The sequence below is a fragment of the Octodon degus genome, unplaced genomic scaffold (assembly GCF_000260255.1).
Source record: "Octodon degus isolate 3935 unplaced genomic scaffold, OctDeg1.0 scaffold00080, whole genome shotgun sequence".
Classification (NCBI taxonomy): domain Eukaryota; kingdom Metazoa; phylum Chordata; class Mammalia; order Rodentia; family Octodontidae; genus Octodon; species Octodon degus.
The window spans coordinates 3,287,370-3,306,134 of record NW_004524656.1 but is presented as its reverse complement, the minus strand read 5'-3'; the positions used below and the strand labels follow the sequence as shown (position 1 = coordinate 3,306,134).

The 18,765-nt window shown below is 42.2% G+C and overlaps 1 pseudogene; it reads right to left on the bottom strand.

Annotated features, from left to right (window-relative positions):
- Nucleotides 1-18,229, bottom strand: part of LOC101577603 — a 19,729-nt pseudogene extending 1,500 nt beyond the window's left edge.
- Nucleotides 18,230-18,765: the final 536 nt, after the last annotated feature.

Genomic DNA, 18,765 nt, shown 5'->3' with positions numbered 1-18,765 from the left:
AACCGCGGTCCCTGATGCTTTGCTAAGCTTGTTGTAAGTAGGTGCTTTAGACCACTGAGCCATCTCTCCAGCCCCTCTATCATTTCTAGTCTTTCCTAGCTGCTACTCATTTTTCTGATCTTTTCTTTCTTTCTTTCTTTCTCTCTTTCTTTCTTTCTTTTTTTTTTTTTTGTATTTTTAGGGAAGGGTCTACAGGGTGTTAAGGGTCTCACTACTAGATTACACTCATAGTGATCTGCCTATTTACAGCCTCTCAAGAGCTGGGATTACAGGCACCCCACCACCACACCCAGTCTCAATCGATGTCTCAGCATGGCCCCCAGGGTAGGGCTGGCATGGCAGTCCTTGGGGATTGAACCCCAGTCCTTGTGCCTGCTTGCAGGCACTTTAATCCGCTGAGCTATTTGGCAGGCCCTCCTTTCTGTTTTTTCCATAGCATGGGATCCCTAGCTTCTTCTTCTTCTTCTTCTTTTTTCTTTTTAAAATAATTTTATTGAGAAACAAATAGCAATGAGACAGTTTCAAAATCAATTGGTAGGACAGTTTCAGTAATTAATACATTGCATATTGTTGTCTTCTTAGTGGTTATTCATAGTATGAGATGCAGACAAGATATCCTGTCCACAAACACTATTAGTACAAATCTCTCTATTCATTGAATTACGAGAAAGTAGCTGTATATCTATCTTAACTGCTTGACCCAGGTCTATCACCATGCACTAAGCTAAAGTCAAAATGGATTTAAAAATCTAAACATTAAAACAGAAACACTAAATCTTCTGGAAGAGAAAGTGGGAGGAACTCTTGAAAATATAGGGGTAGGCAAAGAGTTCATGAACAAAAATCAAATCGCACAGGTAATACTTGAAAGAATTAACAATTGGGATCCCTAGCTTCTTGGTATTATAAATGAAAACCAGGAGAAAATAATGCCAGAATCATTTTGCTTTCTTATGTGGAAAGAGGCACTGGTATGTCTATTTAGTGAGTCTTAAAGTCCCTCTGGAACACACTGAATGTGCAGAGGATTCTGAAATAGATCAAGATGACATCAGAAGAGGAAGAAGTCTTTACTTGTTCTGTCTATACCTAAGTGGGCTTAGAGTGCTGCTGTGACTTACCTGAAGACTTCTAACTAACTAGTCTAGTGTTATTCAAATAATCTCTCCTCCCCTATTTCAATAGACTTTGAGTTGACAACCCTTTTTTCACATTTACAGTTTTCTGTTTATAATTATGAAGCAGGGTCCTAGAATTCCTATCTTCAAAATGGACAGAGTTGAAATGAACTTTAGCCAAAAAGGCTATTTCCTATTCACTTGGGTTTTGCTGATACCTCTCAAATCTATTTCCACAAGATCCTTTACCTGAGATTTAGACTTCTGTAGTATAACTTTTGTTTTATGATGTTTTGCTTTTTTAATGTCTCTGCAGTCTCCTTGTCAGAAATCAAATCCCAAGGATTTCTATGTGAGCTCACAGACCACCTTATCCAAATTTCATTTAAATATCATGCCAAGGAGTGGCCTCTTGCTACCTGAGGAACTCACCACTTTGCTGGCCTTAGAGGACAGGGCAACACTATGGCTACTTCTGGTCAGGGAGACTGAAGGGCCAGAGTAGAAAAGCAACCAGCTTCAGAATCACTCAGCAAGGTAGCACTGAGGGCTCTCCACTGAATACCCGTGTGTCATTACTTTTCAATGTGACAGTGACCTAGAACTCCAAGGCTTGTTGTTTGGGGTGTATGGAGCATTCATGTCCTCCTTGCAAACCTCCTTTCTTGTCTTCTAGAAAGCTCAGAAATGGCTTCCAAACAGCTGGAGTTTCACTGGGGGTTGCAGTGGGAGGAAGGCTGGCCAAGCTGCAGCAGTAATTTGTCTGGTTTACTAGGTCAGTTTCCTGTCAGGGCTCACAGTGGTTGAAAATCATTGTGCAGCCCGGTTTTTTATTGACAGAGGCTTCATAAGCTCCCTGGGTGTTTGTTCCTGCCTCCACCCTGGAGGGGACAGCCTCTCCATAACCTTCCCAAGCTTTGCTTCTGTTGGTGATGGTTTGATACTGTTTTCCTGGGTGACCCCTACACAGTGAAATATCAGAGGCTTCAGATCCTCACCTGGGGGCCCAGGAAGGGTGAGTGCTAGCCTTCTCAGCTGCCTTTCTGGTGAAACATACCTGCAATAGATATTTCTCCTTTTTAAAGAGAATTTCACTTGATTTATGAATGCAATCCGTTGTCTTATTTGTCTCACTTGAAGTGTTTGCATGGTGCTCTATACAGTAGTCATCAGCCACATGGAGCTATTGCATTCTTGGAATGGAGCTATTGCATTCTCAGATGTCCTCTGAAGACAAAGTACACGCTAAATGAGAGGGGTGGCCCATGCCTATAATGCCAGTTATTGGGAGACTAAGGTATGGGGGTCATAAATTCAGTGCCAGTCTGGGCAACTCAGTGAGATCCTATCTTATAAAAAAGACTGAAGATACAGCTCAATGGCAGAGCATCTCTGAGTTCAATTCTCAGTACAAAAAATCAAGAGAGAGGGCCAGGAAGATAGCTCAGCAGCATACATACCTGCCTGGCAAGTGCAAGGTCCTAGGTTCCATCCCTGGTACAGCCACAAAACGAAACAAAACACAAGAGAGGAAAGAAAAGTATATACTAGATCTCAGCAAAGGTAAAATAACTTACCTAAAATTTCTATATTGGCTGCATAATAAAATGATATTCTAAAATATTGGCATTAAGCAAAAATATAAAATCAGATTCATCTCTTCATATTTTATTTTGTTCAAATGGCCACTCCTGTATGGCTTGCCTTATAGCTCTGATTGCTTCTGTGTTCCTAGGTCTGAGATGTGGGTTCAACTCCTACTTCTCATATGACTAGTGTGTCATCTCTAGCTCCAGATTCCTCACAAGATGTTAGTATAATATTAGCTACAGCACCTGTGTCTCACAGAATTCTGCAGGTAGAAGGAAACATTCTAGAATGTGTGGCATTGGTGATAAGAAATTACAATTATTATTGAGTAGTGGTAGCTGCCACCTGTAAGAGAGAATCCACTGTGTCTAGACCTCATCTTCTACTTCATGTAAAGGGAAAATTAAAAGATTTCCTTTTCTTTCTGAGGCTTCAGAATAGCAGTTTGAGAGACTGAGACTGCTTTGGTTACTAGGTCCTAGCCTATATCTGAATAGGTAGAAACAAAAGGGCCATGGAATTGGATGAGGAGAGACTGAAAGCTGCTGGCGTTTCACTTCTTTTGTTCTCTTTCTTGGCCATCAGAATAGAAACTGATGGGCAGTTGGTGGCATGGCTGTCTCTGCAGAGTGGCCTGATCAGATTCCTGAACTTCTAGGTCACTGGGCAGGATGGCGCCTGGCTGGAGCCACTGTTCGTCCCTTCTGACCTTGAGAGGTGTGACAAGTGGATCCGCATTCATGGCTCTGTTAGCCTCTATTGAGTATCTGTGGTGTGCAGAGCTCTGATCTTATCTTATGAGAATTTGTGAGCAGACATAGGAGTGAACAGAGGAAATGAGAAAAAATACGCCTTGGACATTAATTAGCACCAGCAAAGAAACAATCTAAAGAGGAAGAAGAGTGGAAAATTGTCTTCCCTTCCTGTATATTTTGCTTCTTTTTCTTCAGAATCCTTGGCACTGGACAGGTTTTGGGAATGAATGAATTAGTGGTTTGTATTAAAATAGATTTTCACTTATTAAATAGAACCATGTTGACTGTTGTGATTCATCTTTTAAATTCCCAAATAAGCTGCCAGAGATGTTGGGTTCAGTTTTGAACAAAGAAGGATTCTAAAAAAGGGCTGAATGGTGTAACAGTTAACTGATAATGTTAGGTCCCAGAGAAGGCAGATTCTCTGACACATGGAGAGAATTATTTCTTCCTTCAGTCATACAAATATATTGTCATATCAACACAACAATGCAATCCTATTATACTCAGCAATGGTAGCTGTGTGTTTTCTTCTGTTTATGCTTAGCTCCCTCTCTTTTCACTTACTTACCCAAATGCTTTACTTCCTTCCCTGAAACATATGTGAGCATCCTAAGATATCTCTTCCCTCAACTTTCTCTATGCTCATAATTATAAACGCATGGCATCATACACATTCGGAATGTCTCTTGGGACAGCTCATTTTAGTTACATAAAATAAAATAGTATTACCCTCTCCCTTCTTGCAGCAATACTTCCTGGAAATTCTGGGGTACCTAATATAGCTCTTACTCATTCTTTTCAAGGACCATGTAATATTCTGCCATGTGGATTTATTACTATTTCTCAGCCACCCATTTAACCATAGATATTCTCTTTGTTTCTAGGTGTGTTCTTTCTTAAGCACTATAAACAGTGCTTATCCATCTATTATTTTTTTTGAGGCCAGTATTTTTATACAACAAGCTAAATTCCAGAATATATGTATATATTTTTAAGCTTTAGTAAATATTGTCGCATGACTTTTTAAAAGGTTATAAAAATTCTCATGTTCAGCATATATGTAAGAAAGTACTCCTTTGCCACATTTCAGCAGAAATATTTTTCCAATGTAATAGGTATAAATTAATAATGCATTTTTCTGGACACCAGGTTATTAACCATTTTGGGGAGCCACAGATTCCTTCTCAAAATACTGGTTTTAATGAGCAAAATAAATTATATAGGATTACAAAGAAAAGTCAATTAGACTGAAATACAACTATCAAATAAAGAAACTCAACTTGCAATATAAAAATACATGTCTTTCTCTATTAACACATTAATAGCAATAAATGGTTGCAGGTTGAATAGCTACCATAAATTCCAAGAAGTGATGAACATAGTTGATATTTTGAGATGTCCTCACTTATACCAACTGTAACATGGCATGAAAATTTCTGTTTGAAGATAATTTTTGTGGCTTGTTGCATAAACATATAGTTGAGGCAACTGCATTTTTGTTGGAAATAAATGAAAACAAAAATGTAATATTAAAGTTCATGGATCCTTAAACACAGTCAAAGACTCCATGGTATCCCTGTACTCTCAAATAAGTAGCCTTGCTCTAGACTTTGCAAAAGAGGCATTAGAGACCATCACATTCTACTCTTTCATTTTGTAGATGAGGAAGCTGCTTCAGAAACAATATCCTAGAGTTTGTGGCCTGATCAAGGACTAGAGTTCTTTTGCCACAAGTATTATCTTCCACTAGAGAGGCTCAATTTACCAGATAGTTTCCTTGGTTTTGTTCTAACCCTTTGGTTGGAAGAGAGGCTGAACAACTACGTACAAATTGCAGGCAAAATCCAACCTACTGTCTTTTCTTTTAAATAAAGTTTTATTGAAACATAGTTGTGTTCCTTTGCCTACCAATGGCCATGGCTGCTTTCCTACCACAGTGACATTGTTGACCATAAGTGACGTGAACTATTTGTAGCGTAGAGCCTACAGTGTTTACCATCTGGCCATCAGCAGGAAAATTACTGACCTGAGGTTTAGACCCACAAGTATTGATGCTCCTTTTTCTCTGGGTGTATATTTATATTCTACCTCTCAGATGTGAAACTTGGGAGCACAGTAAGTAGCACAGTATTCTCCCTCTATCCATTCCAAGACACATTCAAAGTCCCCCCAGTATGTACCTGGAACCTTAGCGAGGTGCCCACACATAAGCACTGCAATGTCAGAACAATTGATCTGATGACTGAGAAGGATATTGTAGCTTCATAGTGTGGATATTCTGGACCAATGGGTGATTCTTGTCTCAAGTGGGATGGAAAGGGACAAGGAGAAGGCTGGGGAAATGGCTCAGTAGAATAAGCACTTGCCTGGCAAGTGCAAGGGCCTGAGTTCAATCCCTGGTTCCACACACACACAAAAAAAAAAGGACAAGGGGAGATTTCATCATGTCACATAGAATGGTGTATGTTCTAAAACATAACAAGTGTTTCTTTCTGGAATGTTCCCCTTCACATTTGCAGAGCATGGTTGACTGCAGGTAACTGAAACTGTGGAAAATGAAGTTGTGGATAAAGGAGGGGTACTACTTTACTCTTGTTTTAAGACTACTTGCTATCTTCATCCTGAGATATATTAGGTCTTCTGCCTCCACTTCTGTGATTTTGCTCCCTACACAGAGTTTTCCCTGTCCCACTTGCTCTCCCCTCACTCCTGCTCAGGCCTGTGTGCCCCTCACATGTGTCCTTTTAGTGCCTACCTCAACTTGCACAAGTCACATTTTCCTGGAATCGTCTCATTGCTTATCTGCTTTCTGAGGGCAGGGATTCCATTTCTCTTGTTCATCAATGTATTCCCAGTATCTGGCTCTGAAGAGATGCTAAAAATCACAATCATTGAATGGGTCAGTGAATGAAGAAACAGGTTAAATTTATCCTCCTGGATAAGTGGCCACTGCCTGGCCATCTTTGTTGATTCATATTACCTTCCAGGGGCAGCCTATTCCAATTCTTCTCCTCTTCCAGTGGTCCTATTCTAGTTTCCTTCTTTTGTAAAAATCGTGCATTCAGAAAATAATTTGATAAACTCATTCTTTAAGGGTGGATATGTGCAAGTGTCTTCAGAGGAGAACTCTTGTCCAGGTTGTTTACCCCAACTACCTAATATCTAGTGCAGTGTATGGACCAAAAATATTCAGTGAAGATTTGCTGAATAAATTGTTCATGGTAGCATAGATTTGGGTTAAACCAAACAAATACACCTCTGGTCCATAGGGTAGTTTTGACATCTCAGGAGTCAGTGTTGGTGACAGAAAATTGTAATGCCACCTAAATTAAGACAAACATGAAAATTCATGGAGGCAACTATTCTGTGGTTAAGAGTTGGCTCTCTTTTTAGTTCCCCTATTTTGAAATTCTTTCTACTCTTTAAGTGCAGATGTCAGTATATTCAATGCTTAAGAGCCATTTTGGGGGCTCAGATTTTGGTAGATTACCTTTCTTTTGTACCAGGAATTGACCTCTGGACCTCATGCTTTCCAGGCAGGTGAGGGCTTAGATTCTGAACTCTGATCCTAACTCTGCCTTGCAGCTACTTTTGGACAAGAAGAGAGGACACTTAGACCCCCGTACTGTAGACCAGAAGCCTTCCTCTCAGGCCATACCCTGCCAGGCCAGCCAGCCCTTCCTTTTTTCCACCTCAGTCCGGCACACCCTTGGTGTCAGGTGTTCGGGCCATTCTCAGCTGTGGGAGGAGACACACACTACCACCTCATGCTCTGTTCTTTCCACAGTAGGCTTCAGTTTTTACCCAGCCTGCCAGCGTTGTATTTTCGTTTTGCCACTGTTGGGGATGATGTCTGTATTGGCCAAGAGACTTGGGGATGATGTCTGTATTGGCCAAGAGACTTCACTGCACTTTCAACCTGCCAGAGAAGCTGATCTCTCAGAAAGGTTCTTCAGTTCGTTGTAGGCTTCAGGAGGGCTGGAGTTGATCTAGTTACCACTGGTGAGGGCTTCCTAGTTATCAGTTCAGAGAGAACCTCTCATGGTGGTAGAGAGGAAAGGCAGGTGAGGGAAGTGAAGAGAGTAACAAGCATTTCCTCCCATATATGCAGCGTTTAAGCTTTGTTGCTGCCTGTGTTGAGGCTGGGCAGGATGAGCTAGATGTGCTAATAGGGATTTTCCTCTCCATTATCCTTAAGTCTTGGGTAACTTCTTGAGTAGAGATAACAGTAGATTCTCAATGGATTTAAGGCCTCTTGCTTTATGGCACCTCAAAGGAAACCCACGGTGTTATTTTTTTCCCCCCCACTTCTTCTCCTTCTTACCCAGCCTGCTTGAGAAAAATACTTTATTTTTGACTCTCAGTAGTTCTGGACCGCCCCCACCCCATCCTCTTTGCCACTGCTGCCCAGGATATACGCACGTTGCTTGAAGTCATTTGGTCATGGCCTCTGAACGCCTCCTTTCCCAGCCAGCTAGCCCACCTGGGCCTCAGTCTATAAGGTCACGTAAGAACGCCAGGTGGTCCAGCCTCTGGGGTTACATAAATGAACTGTGCATTAAGATCATCCCCTTAGCCACAATCATGTCTGCACCAAATCAGAGCAGGAAAATTGTATAAGACCCACAAACTTTGCAGCCCACAGGGTGACTGCAGATCTCTTCCTTTCTGGGCCTTACCACCAGCCCAGGGATGGGCTGTGACAAATACTTGGCTTCAGGCAATGCTGAAGCCCAGGGAAAGCTCTGGTTGCATGTGTGTTTTCTCACAGAATTATAAAGCCCGCAGCTCTCTGTGCCAGAGGCTGTGGAGAGTTTCTGTGTTTTTCGACTATTCATTAGTGATTACATACCCCCTGAACACCTGCAAGACCAATTCATAAAGCAAGCATTCATGGGCTTTGGCAAGGGCTCCATGGGAACTGCAGGGTATGGGGCACAGTCATTGTATCTCCAGATAAAAAACATTCTCTTACCAAGGAGGCCTCTGAAAAATAGGAGCAGGCTGCAATTTCAGTTCAACACCATGGGGTATTAAAAAGAAAAGTGTTACTTCACCTCGCCTCTTTATAAAGTCAGCTCACTGTGGGGCTGTGGCATTCCTGGACAAATCCTCTTTCACGACCCTTTGGGGGTGAGAAGAGGGGAGCAATGGGCACTGCGTTGATTGTGATGGGGACAGCCTGGCCATCGGTGCCTTGTGGCATGCTTTCCTGCAAGTTACACTGATTTACAGCAGGATAACAGGAAGCCCAGAGCTTGGGTGGCCTGCTGTGTAATTCTGGGTGACAGATTGCTCCTGCCACTTATAAAAACGGCGCCATAATTAATCCAAAAAGGCCAACAATAATAAATAACCAATGAAAAAAATAACATCTTTATACAAAATATGGGGCTGGTCTTTAGCAGGATTCAGTTCCACCCTTATGTTCTGTTTTGAGCATTCTCTACTCAGCTGCAGAAGGGCAAAAGCTGGGACAGGGAGGCTCCTAAAGGCAACCTGGGTGTATCTGTGTGGTGGTGGATTCCGAGGTGGAAGCAGGCAGAGCAGAGAGATCGCTCATAAGGCCTGGGGGGATCCTTGTACAGAATGAGAACTCTGAGACTTATTTAGGCATCTGAAAGTCCAGGTTCCTGAAAACACAAAAATAATTTGTCTGTAGAAGCAAAATAAAGTTTATTTGGATCTACTTTTGGGTGATATTGACCTGCTTAGAGAATTTAACAGGGTTTCTCTTGGTGTGTAGGCACGAGCGTGTGTATGTGTGCAGACATGGGTGTGCATGTGTGTTTTGACGGGGCTGGGGGCTCCACATCTCCCCTCCACCCATCGGACAGCCTCCAGTGCTCAATTAGCCTCCTGAAGTGCCTCATTCTCCTGGGGCAGCTTATACACTAGCAGAGATGGTGCTCACAGTATGTTTTGTCCTCATATGTATAAACACACATAGTCACAAACTCATTTAGGTTAGAAAGGGCTTTTAATGGGACATCTGGCTCTCTTCCACTACTTCTTGTCAAGGCGAAGTAGGTTCGCTTGTTAATATCCTTTACCAGCTAAAAGGATGTCTAGAATCTGGATACATATGACTAGCTTTTGTTTCTTGTTATTGATTCAACAAGTCTAAGGGGACAAAAATAAATGGTTGAGCCTAAGAAGTGACAGTGATAATTTGCATCTATGTCATTGTCCTGATTGATAGGTCCTTACTGCTGGGCACATAAGGGAAGCTTAGGCCAAGGACCTGTTCCAGATGGAGGGCAACGCTGACAGGGCTGGAAGGACTTGTGCCTGTTGTAACCACCCTGCTCTGCATCTGCTGGGGGAGGCAAAGGAGCCATTCTAACTCCAAAATGGTGGAGTCTGGAGCTAGGTGCCTCGGATTCAAATCACAGCTCTGATACTTACAAGGCCTGTGACCTTGGACTTGTTTATTTTTAATCTCTCCTTTTTTCAGAGTTGAAGGAACTTTCTCATCTGTAAATGACATAATAATGGACCTTCACTTCAGAGGTTTATTGTAAGTATTAATTAAACAAATTAACGCATGTAAAGCACTTTAAACAGTACCCAGATACATAAATGTTAACTGCCCGCAGTTAAATTATCCAGATCATTGGCTATTGATGAAGGATTGTTTATATCGTTCATCTCACTCCCAGTAATGATTGCTCTACTTCATGTTTAAAAATCACAATTTATTAAGTGCTTACCCAATATTATGCATAGCTCAGCTCTTTTAATAGTTGCAATGGCCCTTTGCTTCACAGAGGAGAATGCTGAAATTAGAAAGCACAGTTAGCTCAACATCATACGACTGATAAACAGCATATCTAGAATTGAGTCCATGTTAAACCCAGTGACCATTGTTTTAACAACCAAATTTTCCTGCCTTTATTTGCCTCTTAATGCAGTAGTTAGAAGGTATGGCAGATCTTGTTTTTCTTTCTTTCCTTCTTGTTCGTGTGTGTGTGTGTGTGTGTGTGTGTGTGTGTGTGTGTGTGTGTATTTAGTATAGGGTCCACAGGGTCTCACTAAGTAGATTGAATTCATAGTGATCTTCCTGTTTTCAGCCTCCCAAACTCTGGGATTACAGGCACGCGCCATACTCAATCGCCACCTCAGCGCGTCCCGTCCCGGGGGCGGGGTTGGCACGGCATGCTGGGGATTGAACCCGTCTCTGTGCTCTGCCTAAACAGGCGCTTTAATCCGCTGAGCTTTCTGGCTGGCCCTTTATCTTCTTTTCTTCTGGTGATTGTTCTTAGGAAGAACCCTGCTTCATACATTTAAAAGTGTGATATTTGAAATGCTGCAAGTTAGTAAAGATTTGAATTTTTTTTTTTTTTTCCTCCCGGGACCGTGGATTGACTCAGAGCCTTTCGCTTGCCACGGAAGCGCTTATTCCTCTGAGCCATCTCCCCGGCCCTAGAGTCGTAGTTATGTAACAGCACCTTATGTGGGTAAACCCTGCGCATGCGCAGACACCATCCTCTCCAGACTCAGCTCAGCCTAAGTCTACAGGCTGCCCGTGCCCCTCCCTGCTGCGTCACTGTTCAAAACCTCTGTTTTTCTGATCAGTAAAATAGGAATAATAAAACCTTCCATGAAGGACCTTTCCCAGGTTTAAACAAAATGATAAATTTTAGAGACTTGCCGCATGCTTTGTACTTAGCAAACACAAGTTCTATCAGCAATGACTAGTCGCTCACACAGGTTAGTGGATTGTTCTGAAGAAGTAGATGCTGTTGAATGAGAGAATTCAATGAGCTCTAGTAACTGTTGCCAAGTAGATAAAAAATGTGTATCTACTTCTATCTTCTAACTAGCAAAGACATTGGAAGCAAGCTGTTATTTAAATAATTCAATTTGTTCAAACAATAAAATCAGGAATCCACACTATCTAGTTCCTCCTAATGGTGAGAATTAAAAAAAAAAAAAAATGTGGATGATTCTTTCAGCCTCCCAATGTGCTTTGTAGGAAGGAAGCCACCCCTCGTAATGCTTGAAAAGAGTAACAGATTTGTAAGACAATTCTTTTTTCTCTTCACATCACCTGTTCATTTAAAGTTTGATTCAACCGTCCACAACGTAAACTACGTGGCAACAATAGAGAAGGTTGTCCCCCGCCTAATAATGATGAAACTGGATAATCTAGGCAGGATCAAAAGCTTGCTCTTTTCTGGACGATCTGGTTAATTATCTGGTTAAATTAGGTTAAAACCTTTTTGTCGGGGTCTCTAATTATCTGGAAAACCAGGTAACTGTGTCGTTTTAAGAGCTTTTAAGCTTGAATTATTCATCGACAATAACACAGCAGGCTGGGAAGATTCCCAATTTTTCACCTGCCTTTTTGTGCATAATTTTGGGTGGAAACTCTTCAGCTATTTTATTTACGATTTCTTTCGGATGCAAAATCTTCAGTCCATCTCCACTTATTTTACACAAAAGAGAGCACCGACTTTGAGCTGCGAGGACGCTGGTGCTCGACTTGGAAGATCGGCAGCAAATTTTCCCGAGAGACACAAACAAACACTTACATAACCAGAATATCAATGAGGTCTTTTTAGAGGCGACACATTAAAATGCAAGGCAGGAGATAATGAGATAAACAGCAAGTTACAGGTTTCTTAATTCTAGCGTGAAAGGAGACAGGGGGGGAAAAAAAAAGCAGAGCAGAAAAAGCCCTCTAAAGGAGCTTAGCCCAAACCTCTGGTGAGCTCAGTACTAAGCTTGCCTGGGGAGGGCTTGGAGGGTGTTTCTTTCCAGTGACCTCAGGAACACAGAAGGAAGGAAGGCAAACTACCTTAGAGGTCACAGGAGCAGTAGCACAGTCATGTTAATTTTTTTCCCTCAGTTCGTGGTTTATGTCTGTCTCTCACTTCTACTAGCATATGACTGTATTAAATATGGAGCATCTCTTCTGGGTGTAGCTCCACAGCTCCGTGACTGTTCTAGAGAAACAGAGCATGCCGCTTTGTGAGGGCAGACTTTGTGCCAGACTTTGCACAGGGCGGGGTTGTGATCTCACCGAACCCTTACAACAATCCCTCTGAATGACGTCATTGCCCTCTGGTGACAGATGATGAGATTGAGTCTGCAGGGTGATTGCTCAAGAAATCAGACTCAGTTTGCTCAGACTCCCAAGCTGGGCTTTTATCCACAGCTGCCTTCTGAGCTGAAATTGTACCCTGGCAAGTGGTATGACTGCCATGTTTCTGCTGGGAATAGGAAAGAAGCAAAATAAGGAGTCTGAGACTACCTGGCAGAGGGGGGAAGAACGCTTGACTTTGAGTCAGAAAAAGCTGAGTACCAGAATGTTTGTTGCCTCTTTCTGTGTGGCTTTGGGCAATTAAAATTCTCTGAGCCAATTTCCTCTATATATATAAAAGATTTTGTATTTTCCAGCCTCTGCAGCCTACATATAGGTGATATATGTATATGTATATACAAATATATTTATAATTATATTTATAATAATATAAATAATAACATTCTACAAAATATGAAATTATATACATCTGGGGACATTTTGTAAGGACTTCAGAGATATTTTAATAATAGGTAGGACAGTACTAGACTTCACTAAACAGAAAAACAAACAACAAGACCCATATTCCTGGAAGAGTCAGGAACACAGTCACATAATCTTAAGTTTGTTTTCTTTCTCATTTCACCCTTACCTCTTGTCTTCATTAATTTTCTCTTGCTATTGAGACAAAATATCCTACAGTCAAAGTTAAAGTGGGAAAGGTTTATTTAGATCAGGTTTTAGAGGTTTCAGTCTATAATCAGTTGGCTGCAAAGCAGGGTAACAGAGCAGACAGGCATTGTAGAGGAGAAACAGTTATTGGTGGACAGAAGGTTTAAGTAAAGGATCTTAATAACACCTTTATGCTCCTTTTATTTTACTCAAGCCCTTCCAGTGGACAGCACTCACACCGTTAATCCTGGTGTCCTTGATCCTAGCACTGCACCATGAATCATTTCCAGTGTCACACACTCTAGATCCAGCCACCTCTGAAAAAACCCCCACCTCCTGCATGAGACTTTTGGAGGCATTTAACACAAGCAAGACTATCCCAACCCTCCCCCTTCAGAGACTAATGTACATCCATGTGTGCAAAAGACATTTAGTCCATCTCCAAGAGTTGCAAGTTCCAGCAGCATTGCTGAAAAGTTCAAAACCAGAGTCTCCTCTGAGACTTAAGACAAATTTTAGCTGGAAGCCCCTGTACAACAAGTGAAAAGAAAGTTAAACACTTCTAATATTCATGGCATAAGATAGACATTTTAATTCCATAAGTTACAAACAGGGACAGCAAGGAGTGGAAAGAAAGCAAGACTAAAATGCTACAGGGTGAGCACTAAATCCCACAGTTCCACTTCCAGCATTCCTGCGATCTGTGGCAAGTAGCGGACTCCAAAGAGAGTGAGTAGCCATGCCATCCACTGTAGCTCCCATGGATTCTCCCTGGGGCTGCCTCTGTCCCCTCTTTGCAGGTTCCCTCAGACAATCTACATTTCTGGTGGCTCCAAACTTCCAGGGTCTCCACTGAACTTCTATCTTTACACTCACCCACCACTTCACACTGCCTTCTCAGGGACACACTGCTCACCCTCCTAGGCTTTCTTCTAAAATCTAGGTGGAAGCCTTTCTTGCCCCAAACCCTTGCATTTTGCATGTGCTCCAAACCAGCACCATGTAGAAGATGACAGGGCCTCCTGCCAGCTGCAGAAGTCCTGGGGTTCTCTCTTGGTTGTAGGGCACGTGCCTATGAGCCAAATCTGGAAGACAGCTTCCCTAGGCTGCCACCACTGTAAAATATGGTGCTCTAGGGCTGTCTTCTCAAAGCAACTTCTTTTACCTTTGTATCTCAGAGGCTGCAGAGGCTGGAATACTGTTAGTTCTTGTGATGTCCTTATGCCATCTTCTCTGTTTTCTTCTTAAGTATTTGGACTTTTCTTGCTAGTCCTTTGAGTCACTAATTTCTCCTCTGTTCCATCTTTGTAGGCTTCCACTTTACCAAAGCTTCCTTTTTAGCCAATCTTAAAATGTTTTAAATCATTCTACTGGGTGCTCTGCTCTTGATCCTCAACATAAGTTTGTTCAAAAGCTCCCAACAGTAGCCATTCCGCCACTTTAACATTAGATTGCATTGAAATTTCTTCTGCCAGATTAATTAGTCTGCCATCCTTAATTTCAGTCTCAGGCAGTCTCTGGACACAAGTAAAATGCAGACAAACTTTCTGCCAAGCCATAAAACACATCATCTGGGGGCCAACAGCTAAAGCAATTTTTCTTCCTAGCAGAAATCTCCTGAGACTGGTCTTTACTGGCAGAATTTCTATCAGCATTCTGGTCTTATCCCTGATGAGAATCTCCCAAAAGCACAGCTTAATGTGTTTCAGCTCTATTCTTCATCTGGTATCTTGGAACCTGTCTCAGGTTACTCTTCTCTTGTTGCTGGGACAAATATCCAACACCCAAAATGAAGGAAGGAAAGGCTTATTTAGCTCACAGTTAGTGGAGGTTTCAGTTCATAATCAGCTGGCTCCAAGGCAGAGTGACACATGGCACAGAAAAACCTTTCATGGTGGTGGCAAAGAGCAAGAGGAAATGGGAGGAGCTGCGGTAACAATGGCTACCAAGAGCAAGTCTGTCTCCCTAATGTTGCATTCAGGCTCTCTGCCCCAGGCCAGGTATAGCACTCACACCCATAAAATTCCAGCACTGGATCATGAACTAATCCCAAAGTCTAGAAGTCTTCCCCATGACTGCATGGGGTTTGGAGGGCATAATTAGATACAAACCATAACAGAACCTTTCCAAACTCTTTCCACAAACAAGTCCCAAAGCTACCTCAACCACATGGTCTGATATAGTCACAACCATGACCCTATTTTCTGTAACAAATTCTGTCTCAGTTACTTTTCTCTTATTGCTGAAAAAGACAATCCAATACCCAAAGATAAAGAGGTAAAAGTTTATTCGGCTCATAGTTTGTAGAGGTTTCAATCCATAATCATCTGGCTCCAAGGAAGGGTCGCATGGCAGACAGGCACAGTAGGGGCAAAACAGTTCGTGGTGGCTGCAGAAGGCAGCAAAGCAGCAAGGGTTGACCACAACTGTTTCTAGCCCTTATATGTTGTCCAGGCTACTTAGAGTGGGTAGAACTCACACCCTTAATCCCAATGCTCTTGATCCTAACATTGCTCCAGAATCAACTGCAGTGTCACACACTCTAGATCTAGTAACCTCTGAAAATGCCTCACCTATAGGACAGTGTGAGGCTCTGGGGAAGGAGCCTCTAAACACAAGCCACCACACCACCTTTATTCAGATTTCGGATTTTCTCCCTTGGGCTTTTGGAACGTTCTTTATCAGCTTCACTTGTCCCCACGCTTGGTCTCTAAATCTAAAGTATGACCAGGTGATTTCTCTGCCTAAAACCTCCACTGGTACCTCATGGACTAGGGGGAAAAAAATCTAAATTCCTTGCTGCCACATGGATCTGTATCTTTTCACGGCTTTGGCTCCCTCCTACTTGATAAGTCCCTGGTCCTCATAGCTTTTATCCCTCATGCTCATTATGTTGAGCTACTTGCAGCTCAAAAATGAATCATAGTCTTTCTTTGTTTTAGGCTGTTGCTCACGCCATTCTTTTTGCTCTGATCTCAGTCCACAGTGTGCCACATCTTCCTTTTTGACACTGTGGCCCCAAACTCACCACGCTGTGGAAATAGAGTCCTTACCTGTGTCTCTTCTGTTACCTGGGGAGATTCTGGGAAGCAAGACAAGGGTGTTTTATGTTTAGCACCAGGGTGCTCTGTACGTACCATTTATTCAAGAAAGCTAGATGGTTGGAGAGGGAAAGGGACACATCAGGAGGCTGCTACAGTGGCCTGGGGAAGAAATAACGAGGGCCTGGACTGTGAGGTAAAGGATATGTGGTGTTTGCTTTTTCCAAAAGCCCTCCACTCCTCTATTGACTGTTCAGCTGTGTGTCCCCGCTGTTCCCTGCCTGCTCACAGATATCTCTTGTGAAGCACAGCTTTCCTTAAGAATAGAGAGCTTGAATCTGGGCATTGGCCATGGGGTTAGATAGGGAAGAGTGTGTTTAAGAGATGTAAGCATCTTTCAAAGATAGAATACACAAAAGAAATAATTGTATGTGAAATCTGAGGTAGAGACTACCTCCCAACATGAATTATTTCAATGAATCAAGCAAGAGCATATTTCTGAGCATCAGATCATTCATTTAGCTTTCATAAAAGGGGAAAAACTGCCTAACCATGCCCAAGCTGATTCAAATGATTTAGAACTAATAATACAGACCCAGGTACTGAAAATGGTCCCTGCAACTGGAGGCCTTCAGTAATCTTATGGCCAAACTCAGTATGTTACACTGGAAAGAGAACAGGAGGCTCAGAAAGATTTGCATTCCCCAACGTGGCAGAAAGTTTTGTGGCCTTGTAATGGCTGAAATGACAGGAAGTAGTTTCTCTATTGTACTATCCAATGTCAAAGTGGAGATTCTCTGACTGGCTGACTCACCCTCAAAGTGTCTTCAGTTTTATTTCTAAATACTAGGAAATTCTTAAAAGGGAAATGTTTATTTACTGCTATTTATGATTGTGTTTCCTATTTTTATTAACTTTAGGTAGGGAATGTATCATTTTATGTATAGTGGCACTTCAGTTCATGAATTTAATTCTTGCGTTGATCCTGGTTGCAAACTGGATAGGATTTTGAACCAATCAAATTTCCCTCTAAGGGGCCGGCCAAATAGCTCAGTGGATTAAAGCACCTGCAAGCAGGCACAGGGGCTGGGAGTTTGATCACTGGGCCTGCCTTGCCTGCCCAGCCTCTGGGGCACACTGAGAGGGTGAATGAGACTGGGCATAGTGACTGTGCCTGTAATCCCAGCTCTTGGGAGGCTGTAAACAGGAGAATCACTATGAGTCTGATCTAGTAGTGAGATCCTCAACACCCTGTAGACCCTTCCCTAAAAAATACAGAAAAAAACCCAATTTTCCTATAAGGTTAACTTTGAACCTAACTGTTAAGCTTGATTTGGTTTTTGTCCAATGTGGTTTTCAGCCAGAAAGAGTTAAGTTTGTGAACCTCAGTTCTACAATATTTTGGCCAAATTGATAACCTTCACCTGAAAAGATCGCTTTAGTCACTTTCCTTATCACTGAGACAAAACAGCAAACCCCTGCAATTTAAGGGAGGAGAGGTTTGGTTTGGTGCACAGTTTCAGAAGTGTTACTCCATGTTTGTCAGGCTTAAACACACAAACAGCGTGGTGAAAGGGTCTGAGTGGGAGAGCTACTCATATCATGGTGGCCAGAGAGAGAAGGGAGAAGCCAGAGAGGGAGATACAGCCCTCCAGGCCAAACACCAGGTGGCCTCTTCCAATTAGACTCCACACACCCCGCCCCACCCCCGCAAGTCAGCTATAGTGCCCTGATGAGTGAGTCATCTTGAAATGACCCCACTTGCTTCTTCTTTTTCTTCTCAACCTTGGATTTAGCAGCTCTGTACTTTCCCTTGTAGAAAGCCTTTCTGAGATACATAGCAGATTAGGAGTATCTACCAATTCCTCTAACCAGGACAGGATTCCAGCTGCAGTGAGGTTACCCCTTCTTGGACATTTTTGCGTTCATCTTACCCTTTTTACCAGTACCGCTGTCAGAAGCCTTCTTGATTTTGGGTTTCTTGTTTTTCGTGTCTGCCTTCTCAGTTTTTTCACCTGCCATCTTGCAAGAGGAGAAAGAGAATTAAGTTTCCCTGTGGATTTTTCAAAATGTTAATCTGCTTAGCATCCAATCTCTCCTTTCTTCTTACTTTCTAAGTGTTCTCTTTTTGGGAAAATTGTGAGCTTTATAAATAGGGGTTTTGTTTCTTTTTCTCAGTGTAAATCTCACTAAAAGAAGCAGGAAGCCCATGTTATAGCCTGAGTGGGGATACCTTTTGAAATTTCCTTCACCAGATTAATCAGTCCTTCTATCCTTACATGCCGTCTCACCAAAATTGTTAGGACATGAGCAAAATGTAGACAAATTTTCTGCCTGAACATAACACCCATGGCCTGGAGTCCAATTGCCAATGGAGTTTTTTCTCAGCTAAAACCTGTAAGTCTGGTCTTCAACAGCCTGAATTTTTCTCAACACTCTGGTCTTCTGATCTCTGACTAGTTTTTCACATCAAATTCAGCTTATAACATTCAAGGACTTCTCTAGCCAGCATAGCTGAACTTTTTAAAACTCCTCCTATGAACCAGTTCAAAAGTCTT